Below are 26,968 nucleotides of genomic sequence, written 5' to 3'. Positions count from 1 at the left end.
TTTTTTTTTTTCCTTCCTGCCTTTCCTCCTTCTTTTGTTTCCTTCTCACCTTGTGGGAAGAAGTTAGCTTTTTAAAGTAAGGGTTAGAGTGGGCTTCTCTACTAGGTTTCAGCTGTGACTACACATCACTACAGATCACTAACCTGATGTCGGGAGTGGGGAGAAACAAAAAGAAATAACTATAGATCTGGGAAGTGAAAAACCAATGAACTCTCCCTTCTTGGGGCTCCTGGGTGGCTCTGTGAGTAGGGCCTCTGCTTTCAGCTCAGGTCATGATCCCAGATCCTGGGATGGAGCCCCCACTTCAGGCTCCTTCTCCCTCTGCCCCTTCGCTCACGCACTTGCTCTTTCTCTTTCTCTCTCAAATAAATAAATACATCTTAAAAAAGCAAAAACAAAAACAAAAAACCCCTCTCCCTTCTTAAAAAGAGAAGTGAGAAATTAGACATATGAAGAAAAAAAAAATGCAATAGTGTCCTCCTCGGTTGTGGACCCCATCCCCTTAAGAAGTGAAGTGTCTCGGTAGGAGAAAGGAAAGACACCCGAGAAGGGGATCACATGGTAAGTAAGGGATGGGGGGCGGGGGGGTAGAAGGGAGGATCAAAGATAAAGAGGAATTTGAGAGGAAATGTCAAAGAACTCTTGCAGAGGATGTAACAACCACCTTTCTGCGTGTCCAGCCCGGACCTCAAGGAGCAGCTAAAACCTACGCCTGTGGAAGCACTTGGTAGCAATTTAAGACAGTAAATAGTAAAGAGAGCTACAGGTAGGTATTGGGGCACTAAATGTTGGTGGGAATTTAGGGGTGGGAGCTGTTACTGTGAGGACGACAGCTGTATAGAACAGGAAGAGTAGTTATGAAATTCAGAAACTGCGGTTGCACGGGGCTGACAGTTTTTCGACCCCGAGACACGCGAGCGCGAGAGAGGCTCCAAGAGAACCCTCGACTCAGCTTCCTCTAAAACCTGACTCGCCCAGAACGGCGGTCCTGGCAAACCTCGACCGCCGCGAAGCGACTGCGCCCGGAACCCGTGTGGCGAGCTTAGGGGTTGCGAGACGGACACTGTTTGCGTGACACCCTCCTCCGCCTCCCGCCCCCCTCCCGCCGCGTGGTTGCCACGGCAACGGAGAGAGCCGGCGACCTGGGTTCCGGAAGCCGGAGAGCTGGAGCCTGGAAGCTCCCACTGGTCAAAGGATGCTGAGTCCGGAGCGCCTAGCCCTACCGGACTACGAGTATCTGGGTAGGAGCTTCCTTCAGCCTCGCAGGAGAGGAGTGCAGACAGTTAGGCCAGGGTCTGGGGAGGAGGCGAAGAGGGGGCTGAGTGGGAACGGGTCGGGGTGGGATGCGGAGGGGCCGTTTCCCGGGCCTGGACGAGGGAGGCCGAGCCAGGGGGGAAAACAGCATCTGGGATGGGGGGTGGGGGGTGGTGGTGTGTGTCAGAGAACGTCTGAAGTGGTGTACGGGCTCAGGCTATGTGGATCGTGTCCAAACTGGAGTTGAAATTTGGGGGCCTTGTGGGGGACGTTACAGATCATGCTGGTGGTGGAGTAACCTTGGAACCTGAAGTGCCAAACCAAGCCATTTTGTGGACAATTATGTCACCCTTATAGCGGCCACTTATATTTTTTGAGCATTTCTTATTCCCGTAGGCACAATGCTAACCAAGCCTTTTACGTGCATTTTTTGATTTGGTCTTCCCAACAGCCCTAGGAAAGAAATACTGAGTTTTCCTTCCATTTTGCAGACGGAGAAACTGAGGCTGAAGAGGTGACCTGGATAAGTAAAGGCCACAACAGCTAGAAAATGGTAGAGCTAAAATCAGAAGCTGATTTGCCCGCTCCAGAGCTTGAGCTCTGGACCACTAAGGCAGTAGCTGTAGTCCTTTATTGAGCACCTTCAATGTGTAAGGCCTTTGCTGGGAGAAAAGAGGATGTATGTACATTAAAAAAAAAAAAAAAGGAGGCCTTATTTTATAGAAGAATTTTAAGTTTGCGGAAAATTGAGCAGCAAATGTTGTAGAGCCGTTCCCATCTACTCTCTCCCGTTCACTCAGTTTCCCCTGTGATTAACATCTGACATTAATGTAGTACATTTGTTAAAATTGATGAATCAGTATTCATATGTTATTATTAATGATGTCCTTGCTTTACACGAGGGATCACTCTTTGTGTTGTACAGTTCTCTGGGTTTTGACTAATACGCGTCATGTATCTGCCATTATAGTATCATACAGAGTAGTTTCACTGCCCTAGATATCTGTGCTCTGTCTGTTCATCCTTCCTTCTGCCCCTCAACCCTTGGCACTGACCTTTTTACTGTCTCTGAAGTTTTACTTTTACAAAATAGCATGCAGTTGCAGTCATGCCGTATGTAACCTTTTCAGATGGGCATCTTTCACTTAGCAGTATGAACTTAAGGCCCTCCATGTGTTTTCCTGGCTTGATAGCTCATTTCTTTTTATCACAGTAATACTCAATAGTATGGATATACTATAAAAAATTTTTTTAAAGATTTATTTATTTATTTTTATTTATGATAGACGCACACAGAGAGAGAGAGAGAGAAAGAGGCAGAGATACAGGAGGAGGAGAAGCAGGCTCCATGCCAGGAGCCCAACGTGGGACTTGATCCCAGGACTCCTGGATCACGCCCTGGGCCAAAGGCAGGCACCAAACTGCTGAGCCACCCAGGGAGCCCCACTATAAAAAAAATTTTAATGCAAAACAATTCTAGTTTAAATTTTTAGAGACATAGGCAGAGGGGAGAAGTAGGCTCTCTGGGGAGCCTGATGTGGGACTCGATCCCAGGACCCTGGGATCATGCCCTGAGCCAAAGGAGCCAAAGGCAAACGCTCAACCACTGAGCCACCCGGGTGTCCCTAGTTTAAATGTTTTTTTTTTTTTTTAGTTTTTTTTTTAGTTTTTTTTTTTTTTTTTTTAGTTTAAATGTTTTAATTGGTACTATGGAAATTGCATTAAAAATATGAAGAAGTTTATAGTGAAGTCTCCTCCCACTCCCCCTTCCACCATCTACCAGTTTTCCTCCACCCTTAGCACCACAGCAGTAACCATTATGACTAGTTTCCTATATATCCTTCCAAATTAGTTTATTATGTACATAAGGGACAGTATAATGCACACTTTTCTCATTTAATAGATCTTAGAATAAAATGTCAGTCTTGGAAAGCTTCCTTCTTTTAAAAAATTTTTTTAGTTACATAGTATTTAAATAATTTAGCCAATTCTCTATTGGCAGACAAGTTATTTTTAGCCTTTTGCTATCACTAAAAATACTCCACTGAATAACCTGCAATTTTGTTCCTTTACTAGTATACCTGCAAAGACAAATTTTGCAAAGTAGAATTGGTCAGTCAGGTAAATATGTATTTTAAATATTGGTGGATGTACCAAATTGCCCTTCATAGAAGTTGTACTATTTTACATTGCCACTAGCAATGTAAGAATATCTGTTTCCCTATAGTCTTTCCACCAAAATATATCAAATTTTTGAATGCTTTCAACCTATTAAGTGGCAGTTAGTTCCAGGGTAGATTTAATGTACATTTCTTTTGTGCAATTGAGCATCTTTTTACCAAGTTTAAGGGCTATTAGGTTTCTGAAAGGTATACATATATATAGAAAGAGGTATATATGTGTGCATATATATACATATATGAGTATATATGTATACATATGTACATGTATATTTGTGTGTTTATATATATATGTGTGTGTGTATATATGTATATATAGAGAGATTAATTGACCACATCTGTTAGTCAAAATGGCATAGTTATATCACAGATAATTTTGTATCAAATGAATAATAATAGCAATGTCTAGGGCAGCCCTGGTGGCGCAGCGGTTTAGCGCTGCCTGCAGCCTAGGGCGTGATCCTGGAGACCCCGGATCGAGTTCCACGTCAGGCTCTCTGTATGGTGCCTGCTTCTCCCTCTGCCTGTGTCTCTGCCTCTCTCTCTCTCTCTGTCTCTATGAATAAATAAATAAAATCTTAAAAAAAATAGCAATGTCTAGACTTTTGCAAAGGATTATGTATTTTATCTTATTTACCCCATATTCAATGAATCTATAAAATATTTGAAAAACCTAGTCCATTGTTCAGTCCCTTGGGTGTTTGCTATTTATTTTTATTATTTTCTTTTTAAAGATTGTATTTATTCATGAGAGACACAGAGAGTGGCAGAGACATAGGAGAAGCAGGCTCCCTATGGGGAGCCCGATGTGGGACTGTATCCTAGGACCCCGGATCACGCCATGAACCGAAGGCAGATGCTCAATCATTGAGCCACCCAGGTGTCCCATGCTGTCGAAATAATATACCTCAAAGTCTTGGCATATTTAACACACTAAGTGCTTTGCTGAATAGAAGTTGGTGGTCCCTCCATAGTGGGTTTTTCAGGAAGACTAATTCAGTGGCAATGCTGATAATGAATCTACAAACAAAATCAGAGTCTCAACTTGATTCAGAAAGCTCCAGTGTCCACCCTTCCACCTAATATCTAAACCCTGGACAAGTGCTTCTTCAGGCTCTGTTGCATATTTAAGTGTCTTATTTCCCTGTGCCATTCAGCATCCGGACAGTCATACTGCCCTGAGCAGGGTGATAGTACTTACTGGCTTCTTCATGGTTCATCAGACCATACAATTCTGTGAAATGCATTTGTCTTTAGTTGAGAACAACCCCTATCCATTACAGTTGGTCTCTTTTACGGGGACGCTGTTTTGAAGTATTCACACTCAATTAAATGACCATTGAAAACCATTCTTTATAGATTAATAAAATATTTCCTGGTTTTTAAAATTTAAATACCTGTAGAGGGTTTGTCTTTTCTTTTCTTTCTTTTATAAATTATGAAGTCAGTTACACGTGTAGGTCTAGAGAAGGAAATACATATAGAGAAAAGAAAATTGCAGGAACAGGAAAGCTCTGCACATTCAGTGAAACAGAAAGCCAAAGCTGAGTACCCCTTGGCACATGGGTCAGAGGGCTTCGTTTTAGTATTATGGTAGAAACTATAGGACTATCTATTCAATGAATATCTATAGATTTCCCTTTCTGCCTGCTAGCCAGGCCTTAATATTTGCCTTTTTGACTATTAGTGAAGAAAAGAATCTTTCATCAGTTGGGCAAACTGATCCATTCCCCTGCTGACTTTGTGGATTAGGAACCTGCAGTCATCCCCTAGAATGGCTTAGGATCTTCAGATCATCATTACAGAATCAGCTCAGGGATGTTCATGCCTGCAGTCATCAGAATGTAATGATAGAAATTGTGTTAATGCCGAGGGCTGGTAAGGAGATGAAATAAGAATAGAACCCTTGAAAGATTTCCAGCCTTATGAAATCTACTTATTGGAAGCTTCTGCCAGAGGCTGAGGTGTGTTTGTGTATCTGGTTGGGTGTGGAGAGCTCTCTAGAGCCGAAGGGCAGCCTGTTCTGGTCCCAGGTTTGCAAAACACACCACCTACGTGCTGACCTGAGTATAAGCATGAGGGTGTGAGGTTTATTTTTTACCCCACCTAATTTAGTGAGGTGTATGCTTTCACTCATGCTCCAAGTTACCTCTTCTGTTTCCATGAAAACTGCTTATTCTCACTAAATTTAGTGTTTGGTTGGCATAACAGATAACTCTAGGAAATTAGAGATGATCTTTCTCCTTTGGAGGGTATTCTTTTGGAGGAATCTTAAATTGAATAGAGGAATTTTAAATTGAACAGTTTTTTTTTTTTTTTAAGTTGTAGTTTTTAAGCACTTCGTATATACTTAGCAGTGTGCCTTATCTGATTTATTTTTCACAACCACTACACAAAGTAGGTATCGTTAATCTCATTTGGTAGTTATTAATATCACCTCATTTTACAAATAAGGAAAAGCTTGGAAAGGGTAATTAATTTGTACAAAGTCACATAGGCGATGATGCATAACAAAGCCAGGATTAAGACCCAAGTTTGCTGATTCCATAGCCTGTTTTGCCCTCTCCACCAAGAAGATACATATAAACAAACCCGAATACTTATTTGGCTGCAAAGGCAGTGATCCTTGCTCCCTGTTAGAAGTGGAGCTCTTAAACAGTTCATTAGTTGCAAATGAGTTTCCTGAGATCAGGAATTGTATTTTACTCATCTTTATATACCAGCCTTTCACAATGACACACTTAATACAAACATATATGTGTGGGTTTGTTTTTTTTTTTAAGATTTTATTTATTTATTTGAGAGAGAGCGAGTGAGCAAGCATGAGCAGGGAGAGAGGCAGAGGGAGAAGCAGACTCCTTGCTGAGTGGGGAGTCTGATGCAGGGCTCGATCCCAGGACCTGGCTGAAGGCAGATGCTTAAGCAACTGAGCCACCCAGGTGCTTCCAAACAGGTTAAATTGAATGTGAATAATCTCATTTATAGGGTACCCCAAATATAAGCATCTAACAACAATTAAGACTTAATTAGGGACAAAAAAAAAAAAAGAAGAATTAAGCTCTTACTATGTACCAGGTAACATTTTAAGTGCTTTACATATATTAACACACATGAAATATTTTATTTATTAAAAAGTATTTTATTTATTTGAGAGAGAGAGACAACAACCCAGGAGGAGGAAGAACAGAGGGAGAGAGACAAGTGGACTCCACGCTGAGCATCCTAATGCGGGGCTTGATCCCACGATCTGGGGCCCAATCGCACAACCTGGGGCTAGATCCCATGACCCGGTGATCAGGACCAGAGTCAGATGCTTAACTGACTAAGCCACCCAGGTGCCTTGATAATTTTAATTGTTATCTCCATTTGACAGATGAGGAAACTGCAGCATAAAAATACTTAACAACTAGTTAGTAAGTCAGGGAGGCAGAATTCTAATCCATCAGTCTGACTCCATAGAGTCCATATTGTTAAACTCTATGTTAACTTTGAGTAAATACCTTGGGCGACTTCAAAACTGAGGCTCCAACTATTGCATAGACCGATGCATAAATGTTGAAGTCCAGGTGACTCCAAGGGCTTACTTTAGCATTTCTGCCAGGAGGGGGCATCCTAGGAATCAGGATGGATCAGGGAATAGTAAAATTTCAGTTCCCTCTTGCCACTGGATTCATCACTCAGTCAGGCAATGAGGAACATAACTTCTAAAAATAAACCATTTGGGAGTGTTTTATTGACAATCTGTGTGGTTTGGATAGCTGTGTGATTTTGAAGAAGTTACTTAACCTCTCTGTGCCTTAGTTTCCCTTTGGGCAAAATGTAGATAATAATAGTACTTATCTCATTCATACATGTAAACCTTTAGAGCAGTGCTTGGCTGCTACATTGTGAAAAGAGTGTACAAAGATGAGTTAGATATCTTTTAGAGCACCTGGGTAGGTGCTCAATAAATACTAACTATTATAACTACTTTTTAAAAAAAGTATATAATGCATCTGTGGCAGCCATAAAAAATATGTCTCTCAGATGTCCTGCTGTGGGGAGGGAAGGGTAATTAATGTTCAACTCCAGCTCTGAATCCAACACCCTGTTCATACTGAGATTACACTCCCACAAGCTGCTTCCAGTCAATGGCTGGGTGGGATAAACCCACTTCTATGAGGTATGTGACTGCTTCTTTAGGTGGTGAATTTGGCTTGAGGATTCTCATTGCATTGCTATCTAAATTCTCTTTCTCTCTCTCTCTCTCTTTCTCTCTCTCTTTAAAAGGTCAGCTCTGCATTGTGGTCTGTCAGCAATCCCAGCCTCCTGCGGCTCCCCTGCATTTGCTCCATGAGTTTCCCCCCCAGTATATCTCTTGCATGTCTCTGATCCTGTCTTGGTATCTGCTTCTCAGAGTATCTGGACTAAGACAACATCCAAAAATCACTGATATAGTCCCTTCCAGCCTCAAAGTTAATATAATTTCTTCAAGCCTTGGTAGAGGTTCTGACAGACTTTCTATGTAGAAGACTCTTAAGTGTTATCCTATTTTTTTGTATTTGCTGATATCATAGCACATGGTATTTACTTGTCTTACTGCCAGACACTTATTATTTATCTGTTTGCCTTTGGATGAATCCTGATGAGAAAACTTATTTTTGTTTTAGTATAATTAGTGAATCTTCCAAACCCAACCATATGCTAGGAGACATTGCTATTTACCATAAGTTAGCAGAAATACTCTTAGGACTTTAAAGTGGTTGGGTAGCTGCAGAAAAGAAATGAAATAAAATATTATAGATGTTACACTGACTTCCTGAATCTTTGGAAACTAGATTTATAATATATAACACTGGTCACTTTAAAATAATAATGAACGTATTTTACAGATCATTTCTTCTTCCCCCAATTCTCCTTCTTTCCCTTTCTTCCTAATTGTTCCTTCTTTCCTAAATACCCTCTCTCTGTATAGCCAGACATGAATGTAAAGTGTTCCTCCTGGGAAACTTAATGCCATATATAGGTGATGGGACATATTCGTGAAAGACAATAACACAAAGTGACAGTGTAGTAAGTGATGTTTTAGAGTGGGGGAATCAGATGTGTGCAGCTGTGTTGGTGGTTTCCCAGTTTGGTTGGCATCTTCTCAGTCATGGCAGGGCAGCAGTTCCCTAGGCGGCCCAGTTCTGGGAGTTGTTCCTGGAAGTTCAGCCTAGACTCTGTAAGCTATTTAATAAATATAATAAATATATTTTTTTGGGGGGGGGAAAAGAGCAAATGATATTTGCACTGGGGGGAAAAAAAAAAGCAAGTGAATTCTAAGGCATGTTGTTCCCAATCCCCATCCACCCCCATTTCTCCAAGGTAACTAAGTTGCAGGTGATTTCTGTGTTATTCTAGGGTTTTTATTTTTTTATTTTTTATTTTTATTTTTATTTTTATTTTTTAATTAATTTATTTATTTATGATAGTCACAGAGAGAGAGAGAGAGGCAGAGACACAGGCAGAGGGAGAAGCAGGCTCCATGCACCGGGAGCCTGATGTGGGATTCGATCCCGGGTCTCCAGGATCGCGCCCTGGGCCAAAGGCAGGCGCCAAACCGCTGCGCCACCCAGGGATCCCTATTCTAGGGTTTTTAAATGGTTCTGTAAATTTGTGACCTCATCATTTATGTATTTAAGTAATATTAAAATCTTTCCTCCAGCTGCTGTCCAAAAGTTGGGCATCACTTTTATTTAAACAAATACCATGTTTGCTTAATGAGTAATATTAGGAGACTGAGTCAGTAAAGTTTTAATAAGTAATAATAGTAGATCAGAAGAGATAAATGATCCATTAGCTTATCTCTAGTTCATCATCCTGTTCATATCCTTCTTAGCACTTATCACAGTTACCTATTTGTGTACTTGGTTATTGTCTGTTTCTTACTAGAATGTAAGCCGTGAGGGCAGGCCTATTCTCTCAGCATTTCCAAAATCTAGCATAGTGCTCAAATTAGGTGCTTAATTGTTAAATGAATGGTTTGCTTTAAATTGCAGAATAATTTTTTTCTTAAGAAGGGAGTGAAAAATCCAGTTCAACAAATAGTTATTGAATTCCTACTATGGAGAGACACTAGACCTTTTTTTCCCTCCTTCCATGAATGAAAAAAAAAGGATGACTAATTAAAATTTGCCCCGGATCATTCTAGTTTTAAACTCTATACTGAAGGATAATTTCCTGGTTGATGCCATAGTTTATCTGCTTTTTTGGTTATATAACAGTAAGATTTAACCCATTTTGAAAAAATGGTATTTTAAGAAGGAAAGACATTTTATATACTTTGGGGGCATCTCCAGGAGATCCCATCCTATAGTTGAGTAGAGAATATGCTTTGATTAAGACTGGAATTACCCTTGCAAACTAATCTCAGGGTTCTCTGCATTGGGATTGCCCTTGCACCACTTCCCCAGGGGCCTTAGGAAATAGCTCATTCTATGATTGGAATTTCAAGTCAAAACACATTTATCTGAGTAGAATTTTAATGATTTATCAAAGAGAGGAGGGATTTTCCCAAACACATCTGAACTTACCAAATTACTGATCCCATTAGCTATGTTTTCTCTTAAGCACCTTTCTTTGAACAAAGCAATTACTGCTGAAATCATCAAATGTATTTTTCATAAAAGCTTTTGACTAAGTTTTGTTTGATTAGCAGGAACCCGGTAAAAGTAAATATTGTTTGAGAAGGCACTTTCAGAGCCCTTTCTTTTTCTTCATTGAATTAGCTTTTTAAAAGCGCTATTCTTTGGAGAGTAAGAGCCTTTTTCCAGCTGTCCTATTGTGTAGCTCAAGGTCTTGTTAATACTATTATCTGGCCCTGAGATTACAGGTAATTGTGATAAAACACAAGCTTCAGTTTCTGTAATCTCAGACAGAAATCTGTTTGTGCCCAGACCTTCACATCAGGTGTTTGCTAAATTCAGACTTCTCTCACCTGGGATAGCCCCACTGGCCCCCCCCGTAAACAGAGGTATCTGGCAGGGACAGGGCTGCCTTAGGGCCATTGCCTTTTTTTTTTTTTTTTTTTTTTAATTGTGGTAGAACACCTCCTGTGGCCAACTTATATACAACATGTGCTGAATAGGAAAATTACATATTTTAAAATAGTCATGTTTGAAACAAGAACACTTTTGAATGTGAAATGTACTAAAGGCCACATGTCTTTGGCTTTGCTTGTCAAATGGAGAGGCTGCCAGAACCACTCAGCTCCATGGTTCTCATGCCCCAAAGTCCTGCAAATTGACACGTAAGTAGACAACACACAAAGAAGCTCAGCCCATGAGAAAGTGAATTTGGGCGCTTGGGCTGGCCTCCTTTCTCTCTATGTGGAGTTTTTTCCAGCTTCACTTCTTCTGTCCCATCGTAGTTTCTCAGAAAGGAGAGATTAAATGTGTCTGGAATTTCAGCATGTTAACTGCACAGGCAACATGAGGCTAGCACTCAGGCCACTGTTCAGCCTGTCATATGGAAGGAATTGCCTTTCAGGGGAGATTATAATTGTGTATGTAGCCACACAAATGCACATTCTGCCTGGAGGAAAATGCACAGAAGAGGAGGCCTCATGCTGCCACTCAGGTCTCTTTGTAGAGGGCTGCATAAGAAGCCCTCACATGGTGGAGTCAACTCTTTTGGGCTTAATGAGTCATCTTTTTGTGTAATGCCTACTTCAAAAAAAAGAAGAAGAAGAATAAAAAAAAGAAGAAGAAGAAGAAGAAGAAGAAATGCACTTTTCCCAAAGCAAGTTGCTTTTATTGACCCTGCAGCTCTGTTGAAGAGTTTTGTACATTCCTGATGACATCATTTACAATGCTAGTGCACAGACAGTAAACAAAAAATAATTTAGCTTTCGGGCATTTAGACAAACCTTAAATAGTTCAATTTAGAGAAATGATAATAAGCTTTATAAACAGTGCACACATGAGCTTAAACAATAAGCATGACCCCAATCCTTTTTGGAATGTGATGTGCTGAAAGATGGCTATAGAGAAAACTAGAAGCTTGACACTTTTGAATTATGTGCAGTTCAAACCTGAGTCGTGGTCTAGTGTCAATCTGAAGCCGTATGTCTAGTTAGTGGATAAAATGCAGGCTACCATGTGGGTAAGTCATCAAACTCCTTGAGCCATAGCATTTTACCTATAAGAAAGGAAAAGGTAATATTACCACCTACCTCACAGGAATGTTAGAAGATTGAGAAGATAAACATGTGGGGCTCTTTATAAGGAAGGTATTTTGTAAATCGAAAATATTTTTGTAAATCGCTATTATTATTCTCCTTGATCAAATTTCCCCAACAAATGGAGTTGATAAAACCTACCTCACAAGGGGCTGAGAGGATAAATTAATTAATATGTATCAAGTATCTTAAACTTTTAAGAAGACCTAAAATCATCTTTTTTGATAGTCTCTAAGCCATCAAACCTGATATTTAGATGCATGGTTAACTTACAGAAGTCTTATGTGTGCAATCTTCTGCCTTTTCTTCAAGGGTTGGCATGATACAGAATCGTAAATATGTAGGTAGAAGAAAATAGGTTAGGTCTTCAGGGAGAATGGTCCTGCCGTTTTTCTCGTCAAGGTTATGCCTATGAATAGCCTATGGAGTCTTGCTAATCTTTGCTGCCATGTCTGGACATAGGGACTGTTTTGACCTTTGCTTTTCCAGTAAATATTTGGTTTTGATTTTATATTTCTAAAGGAGAAACATACTTACAAGGAAAAGAAGTGGTTGATTTGTCTCACATTGTGAACTTTTTCTTATCATATTTCCTAGTAGTTAAGGGAAAATAATTACTGTTGAAGGACCTGACATCAAGCTCCCCAAGTGGAAAGTTTTTAAATTTAAACTCAGCCAAGTAATAAAAACAGCTTTGATTGTTAGGTTTAGAAAAGGGACACCAAAAAAGAATTTATATATTTTTTTAAAGATTTATTTCTTTATTTGAGAGAGAGAGTGAGAGAGAGAGCGTGCACAAGCAAGAACGGGGTGGGGGGCAGAGGGAGAGAGAAAGCGACTATCCTGAGTGTGGCTCCTGATGTGGGGCTTGACCCCATGACCCTGAGATCAGACCTGAGCTGAAACCAAGAGTTAGATGCTTAACCAGCTGTGTCACTCAGGCACCCCAAGAATTTTTATTTTTATTTTTTATTTTATTATTATTTTTTTAATTTTTATTTATTTATGATAGTCACAGAGAGAGAAAGAGAGAGAGGCAGAGACATAGGCAGAGGGAGAAGCAGGCTCCATGCACCGGGAGCCCGATGTGGGATTCGATCCCGGATCTCCAGGATCAAGCCCTGGGCCAAAGGCAGGCGCCAAACTGCTGCGCCACCCAGGGATCCCGAATTTTTATTTTTTAATGACAAAGTTATCATTGACATCTCTTCTTCTGTTGTTGGTATTTTCATAAGATTTGAGACCCATGGTTTCCTAGGATGCCTCGGTTGTGGCCATTTCCAGCCAATGAAAAGGCTAAGGGGAAGGAAGGACTCCAGGGTAAACACCTCTTATGCAAGTAAGGCAGAAGTTACAAACACACCTTGTGCTCACATTTCATAGGTGAGAAATTAATATAAGGCTCCTGCTAATTGCAAAGGACCCTGGGAATTGAAGTTCAGCCAGACAATCATGTGCAAAAAGAATGGGAGCACACATTTTGGGGGATGCAAACAATAAACTGGCATACCGTGTTTATAGTGGAGATATCTCTCCCACTGAAAGTGAGGTGTATTGTTGATAGCTAATTACCCTTATTTATAGGTGAAGCATGGATGTACTGGAGAGTGTTTAACTTCTTCTCCCCTGTCTACCTTTCAAAATCAAAGTACAGAGGTGTTTTATCCCTATCTCTGTTGTCTACTCATTTTTTTCTTTCTTAACTCTGTGTCTCCCGTCATTTCTCTTAGATCACCTCTCTTTCCTTTGTAAACATTTCTAAGTAATCAGAATAGCCCCTTTCTACCCTTTAGTGAGCTCATGTAATGTTAGGGTTTTAGTTCTTTATAATTGTGTTGGTTGCTGGGTGTTGATGGTTACTTTGCTGTGAATGGTTTTGTTTTGTTTGGGAGTTAGAGACTCATTGTAGGAACCTAAATGTAGTCTCCAGAGAGCTAGTTTTACAATAAATAAAGATATTGATCTTCCTAAACTTAGAGTAATTGGTAAAAGATTTAGGAGAATGAGGAAAAGGTGGTGCCGCAGAAACTGGAGGTGGAGTGAGTTTCAATATGGAGGGAGTGTTCAGTCATATCAGTTGCTTCAGAGAGGTCAAACAAGATAAGAGCTGCAAAGAAGGTTGTTAGTGGCATTAGGTGAGAAGTTTCATTGGAGTGGTATGGCAGGATGCCAAGATTTTCCTGTATGGAGGAGTAAATGGGAAGGGTGAAGGAGTTGAAACTATAGGTGGGCTTATTTATTTTTCCCCAGAAGTTTGTTTGATTGGTGAAGGAAAAAGTAGAGGGAGTGATAGCAAGAGTAGAGAGAATTTGTTTTTAACTTTTTAGATGAGAGAGACTTGAGTATGAGGGAAAGGGAGGAAAAGGGAGCCATTGTAGAAGGAGAGATGGAAGATCCAGGAGAAGGAAAGGATGATTAACTGAATTATGATTATTAACTGAATATGTTTTCAGAAGAGGTAGAAAGGAATTCTGGGGTTAAGGGCAGAGGTGTAAGGTTATTTTGGAGGTGGGAACAGGGCCACATTTATCCATTAGACATTATTGGTATTGTGTCTAATCTATAAACTGTTTTGAGATCTTTGAAAATATTTGAGTCCTAAAAAAGTTTATTGATCTTCAAATGGATAAATATTTAATTATGTATTTATAAAACATGATGTCATTACTATAATTAGTATAGACAAACATTTTATTATATTTGAAACCAATTTATAGGTAACATTTTTCTCAATTAGCAGATATTACCAGTTGAGGCAGGGAATGGTCTTGAGACCATTGAGATGGTCTTAAAATGACTCTCCAAAGATTATTCAGCAATTAAAAAAAAGGAAATTCTGTCATTTGCAACAATATGGATGGATCTTGAGGGCATTATGCTAAAATATGGCAGACAGAGAAAGGCAAATACCATTATGATCTCACTAATATGTGGTATCTAAAAATAAACTAGACTCAGTTTATTTTTAACTGAGGAGGGTGGTGAGTGAAATGATGAAGTTGGGAGAAAAGTACAAACTTCCAGTTACATAGTAAGTACTCCTGGGGCTATAATGCACAACATGGTGACTATAGTTAATAATACTGTATTGTATATCTAAAAGTTGCTGAGAGAGCTTAAAAGTTGTCATCACAAGAAAAAATTGTCATGGGATGTCTGGGTGGCTCAGGGGTTTGCCACTTGCCTTTGGCTCAGGGTATGATCCTGGAGTGCCGGGATTGAATCCTGTGTCGGGCTCCCTGAGGTAAGCCTGCTTCTCCCTCTGCCTGTGTATCTGCCTCTCTCTCTCTTTAGGTCTCTCATGAATAAATAAATAAAATCTAAAAAAAAGAAAAAATTGTCATTATGTGTGGTGATGTGTGTTAACTAGATTTATTGTGGTGATTATTTCATAATGTATACAAATGTCGAATGATTATGCTGTACACCTAAAACTAATATGTTACGTGTTACTTATTATCTCAAAAAAAAAAAAAAGGAAGAAAACTCTGACTCTACAAAGAATAAATATATTTGACCAACAGAGATGAAAAGTAAGGAAGGTGAAGAATTAAGCTTAGAAATACAGCTGAAAGTTGATATTTTTTGCCTCACCACCTCCTCTTTGTCTTTGAAGTCAGATTTTCAGGGTTTTGTTCTTAGAGTTAGAGAAACAGAAGTAAGATGTAGGAGAGCAAAGACAGTTTGTATTTTTTTTGCTGTGGGAAAAAAGAAAGGCACAAATACAAGAAATCTGACAGCATTAAGACATTTGAAGTAAGGACACATAAATTGATCTATTGGGGAAAAAAGAAGCAACAAAGAACATTAACAGGAATAAAGTTGGCTTTGTAAATTGGTGGAAGAAAAAATACAAAAGTATTACAAAGTAATAATTAGATGAAACAAATGAAAAACTATTTTAGGAAAAAACTGTTAAGGAAACAATATGTTACAAATAATGGGCAAGGAGAGGGCAGATCCGAGGAGTACATATTTTTTAAAATTTAATGTGTTTTTGGGATCCCTGGGTGGCGCAGTGGTTTAGCGCCTGCCTTTGGCCCAGGGTGCGATCCTGGAGACCCGGGATCGAATCCCACATTGGGCTCCCAGTGCATGGAGCTTGCTTCTCCCTCTGCCTATGTCTCTGCCTCTCTCTCTCTCTCTCACTGTGTGACTATCATAAATAAATAAAAATTTAGAAAAAAAAATTTAATGTGTTTTTTTATTAGCTACAGAATTTTATTGGTAAAATAGATCTAAAGAGTTTTAACAAAACACAGTACCAAAACTTCTCACCTCTAAGCCCCACTCCTTGGAAGAGACTACTTCGAATTTTTTTCACCATTTCTTTTGCCTTTTTTTTTTCTGTATATTTTAATTTTTATTTATTTTTAAATTTTTATTATTTTAAAAATATTTTATTTATTCATGAGAGACTCCCAGAGAGAGAGAGAGGCAGAGACACAGGCAGAGGGAGAAGCAGGTTCCATGCAGGAAGCCCGATGTGGGACTTGATCTCAGGACTCCGGGATCAAACCCAGAGCCAAAGGCAGACGCTCAACTGCTGAGCTATCCAGGCATCCCTTTCCTGTATATTTTTAAATAGCAGGCTTAAGCTGTTCTTGATTTTTCAGTTTTAGATATGATCTAATGACTTCCTGTGATGGATTCAGTGCTTTTATATCCCCTAAAATTCCCTTTTCTCCTAGCCTTCTAATAAAGTTATGATTTTTTGGTCAAGCCAATATTCAGTGTCTATAATGACTATGGAAATGGTATGTATGCATATATATATATATATAGAGAGAGAGAGAGAGAGAGAATGAGAGAGAAAGATTGGAAGAGTTTGTGGGTTTTTTTGTGTAGCCTTTTTTTCTTTTTTCCTGGAGTCAATAATTGCTTTGTCTTTTATTTAGTTGGTTTTCTATAAATTTGTCTCTAATTTATCCCTAAACTCCAACCAAAAGATCAGTCTTCTCCCTGCTTATGTAGACAATCAGGTGTTTTCTACGTTTCAATTTATTTTCTTTTTTTTTTTTTTTTTCAATTTATTTTCTTCAAGAGAACTCTCCTGGGGCACTCATTCACCTAAGTAGCCTCCTACTCCAATCTGGCCTGGTTGCTTTCTAAATCCTCTATCCTTATCATGTATATTACTTGTCTCTTTCAAGTCATATTCCATATTTCCTGAAGCCTGTGTTTTCCTTTTTCCTTATGTACTCCTTTGGTTAGGTAGCATCCTCCAGTATCTTTCTGAGAAGGGTGCATACAAAATAAGATTTGAGGGATCTTTGTCTATGAAACTGTCTTTATATTACCCTTGCATTTGGTGGATAGTTTGTGTGGGTATAAGATTCTGTGTTGGAGATAATTTTTCCTTAGAATTTTCAAAGCATTTCTACCTTTATAGCTTTTTATAATGCCATTTTGATTTGTGATATTTCATAAAGATGTCTATTGGTATAGAGCTTTTCTCACTCATTGTCTTGAGACCCTTTTATTTTTTTATTTTCTTGAGACCCTTTTAATGTGGAAATTCATAGCTTTCAGTTCTAAGAAGTTTTATTGAATTATGTATTTGATATTTTCTCATGTCTGTCTCTGGAACTATTGTTCCTCAGGCATTAGACTCATGCTCTAATTTTCCTATTGTTCTCTCTTCTTTTCCATATTCTTTTGGTTGTACCTTCTGTGAATATTTTTGACTTTTCCAATCCTGTTGAATTCTAAAAATATCTACAATTATATTTTACATTTCTTTACTTATTTTTTGTTTTCTGAATTCATGCATATAACATTTTATCTTGTCTTCCTATTAATTGTAGGTTTTTAAATTTTTTGTTTTGTTTTGTTTTGCTTGCATCTATGTCCCCTGAATTTTTCTTTTCTTTCTGAGTTTATTTTTTTATTTGTTATTATTTTTTAAAGATTTATTTATTATTATTATTTTTTAAAGATTTTATTTATTCATGAGAGATAGAGAGGCAGAGACACAGGCAGAGGGAGAAGCAGGCTCCAAGCAGGGAACCTGACGTGGGACTTGATCCCGGGTCTCCAGGATTGCACCCTGGGCTGAAGGCAGGCACTGAACCGCTGAGCCACCCAGGGATCCCCCGAGTTTTTTTTTTAAGAGGGAGAGGTTGGTGGGTGCAGAGGAAGAGAGAGAATCTTAAGCAGGCCCCACACCTATTGTGGAGCCCAACATGAGGCTTGATCTCACAACCCTGGCTCCACCAACTGAGCCAGCCAGGTGCCTCTAACCACAAGGATATTTAAAAATTAAATTCCTCTACAACTGAGTCAGATGATACATTTGGAATATAACAAGATATTTTTTTAAACCTTAGCACAGTTAAAAGCTATAGACATATATAAAGCAATGCTTAGAAGAATTATTGTTGCTATAAAAAAAGAAAAGTCAACACTTAAAGAATTTAGAAAGGGAACAAAGTAACAAACTGAAGAAAAGAAAAATTAGAACTAAATAATAAAAATAGAAATAAGCAAACAAATTTACTGGTGATTTTGAACTTTCAGAAACAATATTTATAAGTTACAAGGTTTGTTATTTGTTTTTTAAGATTTTATTTATTTATTCATGAGAGACACACACAGAGAGAGAGAGGCAGAGACACAGGCAGAAGGAGAAGCAGGCTCCATGCAGGGATCCTGATGTGGGACTCGATCCCGGGTCTCCAGGGCCCTGGGCGGAAGGCGGCGCTAAACCACTGAGCCACCCAAGTTGCCCACAAGGTTTGTTATTAACCGAGAAAAAATAACTATGATCTTTCTGTCAGTTTATTTTTTTAAAAATATTTTACTTATTTATTCATGAGAGACACAGAGAGGCAGAGACATAGGCAGAGGGAGAAGCAGGCTTCCCGTGGAAACCCCAGGATCACGCCTGGCCCGAAAGCAGATACTCAACTGTTAAGCCACCCAGGCATCCCTGTGAAGACACTGTTAAAGGCAGTTCTGTTGAAGATCCAGAAGAGAGACCTGGAGAGATAGCCCCCATCTTCTTAGAGAATGCATAGTCATGAAGAGAATGTTGGATAGTAAATAGGAAATATTGACAAATATGAATGGTAAAAGGCAATTCTGATAAAGTCTCAGATGAAAATGAGAAATACATTTTGAAAACTAGAGGCAGGGGGATCCTTGTTTAAAGTGGCCAAGAATCGCGGTGCCTGGGTGGCTGTTGGTTAAATGTCTGGCTTTTGATTTCAGCTCAGGTCTTGATTTCAGGGTCATGAGTCCAAGCCCCATACTGGATGTGGGCCCTACTTAAAAAAAAAAAAAAGAAGATATGGTGCACACACACACACACACACACATGCACACAAACACACACACATGGAATATTATTCAGCCATAAAAAAGGATGAAATATTGCCATTTGTGATGACATGGATGGAGCTAGAGAGTATAATGCTAACCAGAATAAGCAGAAAAAGACAAATACCATATGATTGCACTGATATGTGGAATTTAAGAAACAAAACAAACAAGCAGAGGGAAAAATAAGTGAGAGGGAGAGAAAGAAATCAAGAAACAGGTTCTTAATTATAGAGAACAAATGGATTGTACCAGAGGAGAGGAGAGTAGGTGGTTGTGTTAAATAGGTGATGGGATTAAGGAATGCATTTGTCTTGATGAGCACAGAGTGATGTATGGAGTGTTGAATTACCATATTGTACACCTGAAACTAAAATAACACTGTAGTTAACTAAGTGGAATTAAAATAAAAACTTTTAAAAAGCCCTCCAAGTAAAAAATTAAAAAACAACAGAATTTCCCTAATGACTAATGATGTTGAGCATTTTTTCATGTATTTTTGTTATCTGTGTATGATGATGTATCTATTAAAATCTTTTGCCCTTTTTTGTTAGTAGCTTGTATTGTTGATATTAACATTTCATTTTATATTCTGAATATGTTTTTTGTTATATATATGATTTCCAGTTATTTTCTCTCAGACTGCCTTGTATTTGTGTCTTTTGAAAGCACATATTTTTAATTTTGATAAAGTCAGATTTATAATTTTTTTCTTTAATAGTTTTAAGCTTTTTATGCCTATTTGGGCCATTTTTTTGTCTAACTAAAGGTCACTAAGATTATTTCCTATGTTGTCTCTTACAAGTTAGTTTTAACTCTTATATTTAGGTCTCTGGCTTTTGAGTTGATTTTTTTTTTTTTTTTTTTTTTTTAATGGTGTGAAGTAAGGGTTCTTCTTTTTGTTTTGTTTTGTTTTGTTTTGCCTATAAATATCTAGTTGTTCCAGTACTGTTTATTGAAAAGACTATGTTTTGTCTATTGAATTACCTTGTCTTTGTTGAAAATGAATTGGCCATATTTGTGTGTGTGTATGTATTTCTAGATGCTCTCTTCTATTTCATCACTATATATATTTATCTTTATGTTAATACCGTACTGTCTTAGTTACTGTCTTTATCTTTTTTTTTTTTTTTAAGATTCTATTTATTTATTCATGAGAGACACACACAGTGAGAGAGAGAAAGGCAGAGACACAGGCAGAAGGAGAAGCAGGCTCCATGCAGGATCACACCCTGGGCCGGGGGCAGGAGCTAAACTGCTGAGCCACCTAGGGATCCCCAATTACTGTCTGTATCACTAGTCTTGAGAAATCAGATAGAAGTCCTCCAGTTTTGCTGTTCTTGTTCAAAATTGTTTTAATGCTTTGATATTTCTTTTTTAAAAAAATATTTTATTAATTTATTCATGAGAGACACAGAGAGCAAAGCAGAGACATAGGCAGAGGGAGAAGAAGGCTCCTTGCAGGGAGCCTGATTGGGGACTCGATCCTAGGACCCCAGGATCACAACCTGAGCCAAAGGCAGATGCTCAACCAGTGAGCCACCCAGTTGCCCCTGCTTTGATATTTCTTAATGGCTATATCAGCTTGGGCAAATTACTTGTCCTCTCTATGCTCAGCTTCCCAATTTGTTTTTGTTTTTATTTTTTATAAGCTTCCCAATTTGTAAACTGAATAGTAATAAGACTATTATTAGCTTTCCACACTACCCAGGGAAGGGTCCATACAGCATTGTTCTGTGTTTCCATTGTAACTTAAAGGGAAATTTTAACAATGTCCGGAGCCCTTGATGTTCTGCAAATGAAGGAGGAGGATGTCCTCAAATTCCTTGCAGCAGGAACCCACTTAGGTGGCACCAACCTTGATTTCCAAATGGAACAGTACATCTATAAAAGGAAAAGTGATGGTATCTGCATCATAAATCTGAAGAGAACCTGGGAGAAGCTTCTGTTGGCAGCTCGTGCCATTGTTGCCATTGAAAACCCAGCTGATGTCAGTGTCATATCCAGGAATACTAGCCACTGAGCTGTGCTGAAATTTGCTGCTGCTACTGGAGCCACTCCTATTGCTGGCCACTTCACTCCTGGAACCTTCACTAACCAGATCTAGGCAGCCTTCTGAGACCCAAGGCTTCTGGTGGTTACTGATCCCAGGGCTGACCACCAGCCTCTCACAGAGGCATCTTATGTTAACCTGCCTACCATTGCTCTGTGTAACACAGACTCTCCTCTGTGCTACGTGGACACTGTCATCCCTTAGCAACGACAAGGAAGCTCACTCAGTGGGTCTGATGTGGTGGATGCTAGCCCGGGAAGTCCTGTGCATGTGTGGCTCACCGTTTCCCGTGAGCACCCATCGGAAGTCATGCCAGATCTCTACTTCTACAGAGATCCTGAAGAGATTGAAAAGGAAGAACAGGTTGCTGCTGAAAAGGTTGTGACTAAGGAGGAATTTCAGGGTGAATGGATGACTCCAGCTCCTGAGTTCACTATTCAGGAACTACTACTCAGGCTACTCAGCCTGAAGTTGCAGACTGGTCTGAAGGCATGCAGGTGCCCTCTGTGCCTATTTAGCAGTTCCCTATTGAAGACTGGAACGCTCAGCCAGCCACTGAAGATTGGTCTGCCGCTCCCACTGCTCAGGCCACTGAATGGGTAGGAACAACCACTGAGTGGTCTTAAGCTGCTCTTCCACAGAAAACAGAACAAAACAAAAAGACTATTATGAAGGTTTTTTGTTTTGTTTTGTTTTTGTTTTTGTTTTTAGAGAGAGAGTTGGGGAGGGGGGAGAAGGAGAGGGAAAGAGAGAATCTTAAGTAGACTTCATGCCCAGGCAGAGCCTGATACAGGGCTCAATGTCATGACCCTGAGATCATGACCTGAGCCAGAATCAAGAGTTGGAAACTTAACAGACTGAGCCACCCAGGTACCCCAAGACTGTTATGAAGATTAAATGAATAAAACTCATAGCATTGTTCCTGGCACATAGAAAGAGCTCCAAAAATATTAGCTAATATTATTTTTTTATTTCAGTTAAAGGGGCAATAGTGTGTTGATTGATCATAAAACCTGGCAAAAATAATCCTAAAAGAGGAAACTATAAACTATTTAAAGATATGAACAAAAGTGTGAAAGATCCTTAATAGATTTCTAGCAAATAATGTGACATATGTCTACCCCAGAAATGCAATATTAGTCTAATTTCTAAAATATTTATTAAATATAATAACTGGATATACCCTTAACAGCATATTAATAGATACTAAGACTCAAAATAATCTAGCTTTTTGAAGTTTCTAATCTTGATAAACTCCAAAAAAACCCTAAAAATAGAGTATTTCTAACTTCTGTTATTTATTTGAAACTATGAGAAAAATTAAATTCATTTTTCTTGAAAATAAGAACAAAACAAAGATGCCTCCTAGAACCACTGATATTTATTTATTTAGTAAGCTCTATGCCCAATGTGGGACCTGAACTCACGACCCTGAGATCAAGAGTTGCATGCTCTACCGACTGAGCTAACCCGGCACACCAAACCACTATTACTTTACAGTATTGGATATTAAGACTTGAACATTTTTTTTAAAGATGAATATAGGACCACAAATTATATATGGTCAAAGTTTTTTCTTACGCTTGTGGGAGTGTAAATGGGTATATTTTGGAAAACTGTTTGGCAGTCTGTGCTAAAACTGAACATACTCATACCCTATGACTCGGTCATTTATTCCTAGGCACAGAACCAACTGAAATGCAGACATATGTTTACTAAATACTCATACTAGAATACTCATAGTGACGCCATTCATAATAGGCCCAAACTGGAAACTTAAAAAATACTGTCAACAAGGAAATTAATAAATAAATCATAGTATATTCAACAGTGGGCTATTATGCTGCAATGAGAATTAATGAACAACTACTCACAGCTCCCTGTCCCTCTGCCTGCCACTGCACCTGCTTCTGTGCACATGCTCTCTCCCTCAAATAAATAAAATCAGGAGAAGGAAAGGAAAGGAAAGGAAAGGAAGGAAGGAAGGAAGGAAGGAAGGAAGGAAGGAAGGAAGGAAGGAAGGAAGGAAGGAAAGAAAGAAAGAAAGAAAGAAAGAAAGAAAGAAAGAAAGAAAGAAAGAAAGAGAAAGAAAGAAAGAAGAAAGAAAAGAGAAAAGACAGGTGCAAAAGACTGCATACTGTGTGATTTTATATATATCTCAAAAATAGATATCAAAGCACATTTTCTTGTAATTTGTGACAAACTAAGTTTAGCAAATAATGTGAAAAATTTATTAGTTGACAGTTGGAAGGACCGTGGAGGGAATTCATTTAGATTCACACCTCCTACCTTATGGGGTACAATAAATTCTAGTTGAATTAAAATGTTAAAATACTTTTATATCCAGGAGAAAATAATCAAGTATGCTTACCCCTGAGATAATTTTATGACATAAACCAACAATAGATATTTGAGAGCAGATGGATGTGTAGATAAAATATTTTTTTAACTTTTCATAGGATAAATAGCAAGGATAAAAGAGGAGTGACAAGATAGGGAAATTACAATGAATATGGTGACTAAAAGTTAATATACGACATGGAAAGGAAATAAATGGTACAAATTTGTGTTATAGTAACTAAGTCCTTCAGGACAAGTGACCAGAGGAAGTTAACAATTTGTTCACGTGTAAAAGTGAAAAATTAGGGTCAATCTACATACCCATCAATAAGGAAATTGATAGATATCAATTTATTAACCATTAGTAGACATTCCTATGCAGCCATTAAAAAATGAGTTACATTCATTAACAGGGAAAGATATAAGTAAAATTTTAAGTGAAAATATAAGTTATAGAGTACAGTGTGATTACATTTCTGTAAACATGTTATGAACATTTATAAATATATGTACGATCACAGATAGAAAAAGTTCTAGGAGGAAGTATAACAATCTGTTAACAGTGAATACTCTGGGAAATTGAATTCAGAGAGTGCTTACAAGTAAGGATGCCTTACTGTTTTGTGTTCTATTACAGAAGAATGTGTTGCTTTTATAATTAAAAGTCTGTGTAAGAGAAAAGATAACCTAACTAAATATTCAGGTTCACCGATAATTTAAGCTTTGCAAATGACACTGTTGGGTTAATTTAAAATTAAAGCTTTATACTGAGATGTCTGCAAAGAAATTGGTCTCCGTTTCTTGAAGGTAGTACAGTCTTTTTGGAGAGCACTTTGACAGTACATAACAAGAGCTATAAAAATAAGCGTATCTTTTGATGCTAAAGCCCTACTTCTGGAAATATATCCTAAGGAAGTAACTCAAAAAGAAATTGTTCACATAAACATGTTTATAATCACATTATCATTAAGAAAAAACTTGAAATAGGAATCCCTGGGTGGCTCAGCGGTTTGGCGCCTGCCTTTGGCCCAGGGCGCGATCCTGGAGACCCGGAATCGAGTCCTACATTGGGCTCCCAGCATGGAGCCTGCTTCTCCCTCTGCCTGTGTCTCTGCCTCTCTCTCTCTCTCTCTCTCTATGTGTGTGTGTTTATTATAAATAAATAAATCTTAAAAGAAAAAAGAAAAAACTTGAAATAATCTAGAAGCAAACTGAAGTAGATTAAAAATAGAATATTATATCACTAAATAATTCCCAAGAAGACTTTATATATATGTGAAAAAGCGCATGAAATAAAATATTTTGGAAAAATGGAACTCCAGTACAAACTGGTGTATACACTAATGAGAAGGGACCACAGAGATATGTAAATCTTTGCTATTTTAAGATAAAGGATTCTGTATTTAACATTTTAAAAAAATATTTATTTATTCATGTGAGACATACAGAGAGAGGCAGAGACACGGGAAGAGGGAGAAGCAGGCTCCATTCAGGGAGCCCGATGTAGGACTTGATCCCAGGACCCCAGGATCATGTCCTGGGCCGAAGGCAGATGCTCAACCACTGAGCCACCCAGGCGCCCTTTAAGTAACATTTTAAAATGCAATAACAGGGGATCCCTGGGTGGCTCAACGGTTTAGCGCCTGCCTTTGGCCCGTGGCGTGGTCCTGGAGTCCTGGGATCGAGTCCCACATCAGGCTCCCTGCATGGGGCCTGCTTTGCCTTCTGCCTGTGTCTCTGCCTCTCTCTCTATCTCTCTCTCTGTCTCTCATGAATAAATAAATCTTTAAAAAATAAAATAAAGTGCAGTAACATATTGGTCTTCTAATTTAAAAAAGGATTAAACTAGATGTGCTAATAAGATTGCTATCAGCTCCATGCTTTTTGTAATCTCAAGAAAATGAAATTGAAAGTAAAGTTTTACTTCTTTTCCTTCTCCCTCTAGTACCATTCAGCTTCTTATCCTCAGCTTAACATTTCCCTTAAACTAGATCCATTAATGAGAAATCATCCATTTCTAGTGGGTCATTTTGTTTTGGAAAGACAAAGTAAAAATTAGGGAAATAGAAGAGAATGCAGCAATTTCATTCTCCATATCCATTTATATTAAAATTGTATACACAAAATGTTTACTTATGCTTAATCAGGCTTTCAGATAGTTCTGGGGAATAAAGTATCATTCTTTCCCATAATCTAATGAAGACATTAATTTGAAGGTCAAATAACTTGCATAAGGCCCCAAGGAGTCATCTGTAGGACAAGGATTAGGAACTAGTTCTTGGGGCACCTGGGTGGCTCAGTTGTTAAGCATCAGATTCTTGGTTTCATCTCAGGTCATGATCTCATGGGTTATGAGATGGAGCCCCACATCAGGCTCCGTGCTCAGCAGGGAATCTGAAGATTCTTTTCCTCTGCCTCTACCCCCACTCATGTGCTTGCTCTCTCTCTCTCTCTCTCTCTCTCTCTCTCAATCCTCCCCTGGCCTGTCTAAAATAAATAAATCTGAAAAAAAATTTAAAAAAACAAACTAGGTCTTGTATAATGAGACCCCCTTGCTTGGGCTGTTGAGCCTGGATGCCTTTGTGGCACGGCAATGCAGGTCTGTGATCAATTCACTGCTTAAGAGCTGGACTGAAGGTCAATTCACTTCTCCTTCATGAGCTTGATTATTTGAGCCATTTAATTTTCTGAAATGAGATTTCTCTTTTTTGTTTTATTTTTCCCCCAGGTTTTTAAAACATTTTATTTAAATTCAATTAATTAACATATAATGTATTATTGGTTTCAGAGGCAGAGGTCAGTGATTCATCAGTCTTATATAATACCTAGTGCTCATTACATCACTTGCCCTCCTTAGTGTCCATCATCCAGTTACCTCATGAAAAGAGATTTCTGGAAGCAATTGTAGAAGCATCTTAACACTACCACCAGGTGGAACTGAATAGGATCTGACCTATTTTGTCCAAAGAGAAGTGGTCATTAAAGAGAAGTTCTGCTTCCCCTTTGCTACCTCTTCACGCATTGCCCCTCATTTGTTCACTCTTCTCTCTAATGCAAAATACAGGATCTTAGAAGGAAATGGTGCTGTCATCAGTTCTAAAATTGAACAGAATGTTGTCTCAGTAAGCAGAAAAATTAATTTTAAGAAGTCTTTATATAAATTCTGTGAAATACCAATACATCGATTTGTGGTCTGTTTTACCATCATGTTTGTATCACTTATTTTTAAGATAATGGTGATCTTTTAAACTTTCTAAATTTCTCCAAAAATTATCCTAATTCTGTGATTCAGTGGAAAATATTTACACTCATGAGATTAAAGTTCAAATCTTTGCCCTACTATTTATAAGCTGTGTGACCTTGGGCAATTTCCTCATTTGTAAAATGGCGATAATAATCCCAGCCTTATCTGACTCTTGGGCTGGTTGTAAGGCTCAGTGAGATAATGTATGTGAAAATATTTAGTAAATTTTCAGGGGTGTTACAAATGTTATTGTTCAAGTTATGAAAGTCATTAAGACCTTACCTGTTCACAACAATGATAATAAGCACTGAGATAGCATTACATCGCTTCAATTGCTAGAATAGTGTCTGAAACACTCTGCCATTGTATCATGCACT

At 38.5% G+C, this 26,968-nt stretch overlaps 1 long non-coding RNA gene, 1 other non-coding gene and 1 pseudogene across 2 annotated transcripts in view; 2 read left to right on the top strand and 1 right to left on the bottom strand.

Annotated features, from left to right (window-relative positions):
- The first annotated feature begins 1,092 nt into the window (after window positions 1–1,092).
- Window positions 1,093–26,968, top strand: part of C18H11orf49 — a 195,808-nt gene continuing 169,932 nt past the window's right edge. Inside the window, exon 1 of the transcript XR_005373450.1 lies at window positions 1,093–1,241. This is a non-coding gene — a transcript (chromosome 18 C11orf49 homolog). The remainder of the gene's footprint in view (window positions 1,242–26,968) is intronic.
- The window catches only part of LOC111090966, an 80,493-nt gene continuing 64,720 nt past the window's right edge, over window positions 11,196–26,968 (bottom strand). The window contains exon 5 of the long non-coding RNA XR_005373452.1: window positions 11,196–11,594. This is a non-coding gene — a long non-coding RNA (uncharacterized LOC111090966). The remainder of the gene's footprint in view (window positions 11,595–26,968) is intronic.
- On the top strand, window positions 20,485–21,633 carry LOC100683717 (annotated as a pseudogene).

Source organism: Canis lupus, chromosome 18, assembly GCF_011100685.1.
Source record: "Canis lupus familiaris isolate Mischka breed German Shepherd chromosome 18, alternate assembly UU_Cfam_GSD_1.0, whole genome shotgun sequence".
Classification (NCBI taxonomy): Eukaryota; Metazoa; Chordata; class Mammalia; order Carnivora; family Canidae; genus Canis; species Canis lupus.
Note: the sequence above shows the minus strand (reverse complement) of the source record. Positions and strands in the feature narration are given on the sequence as shown.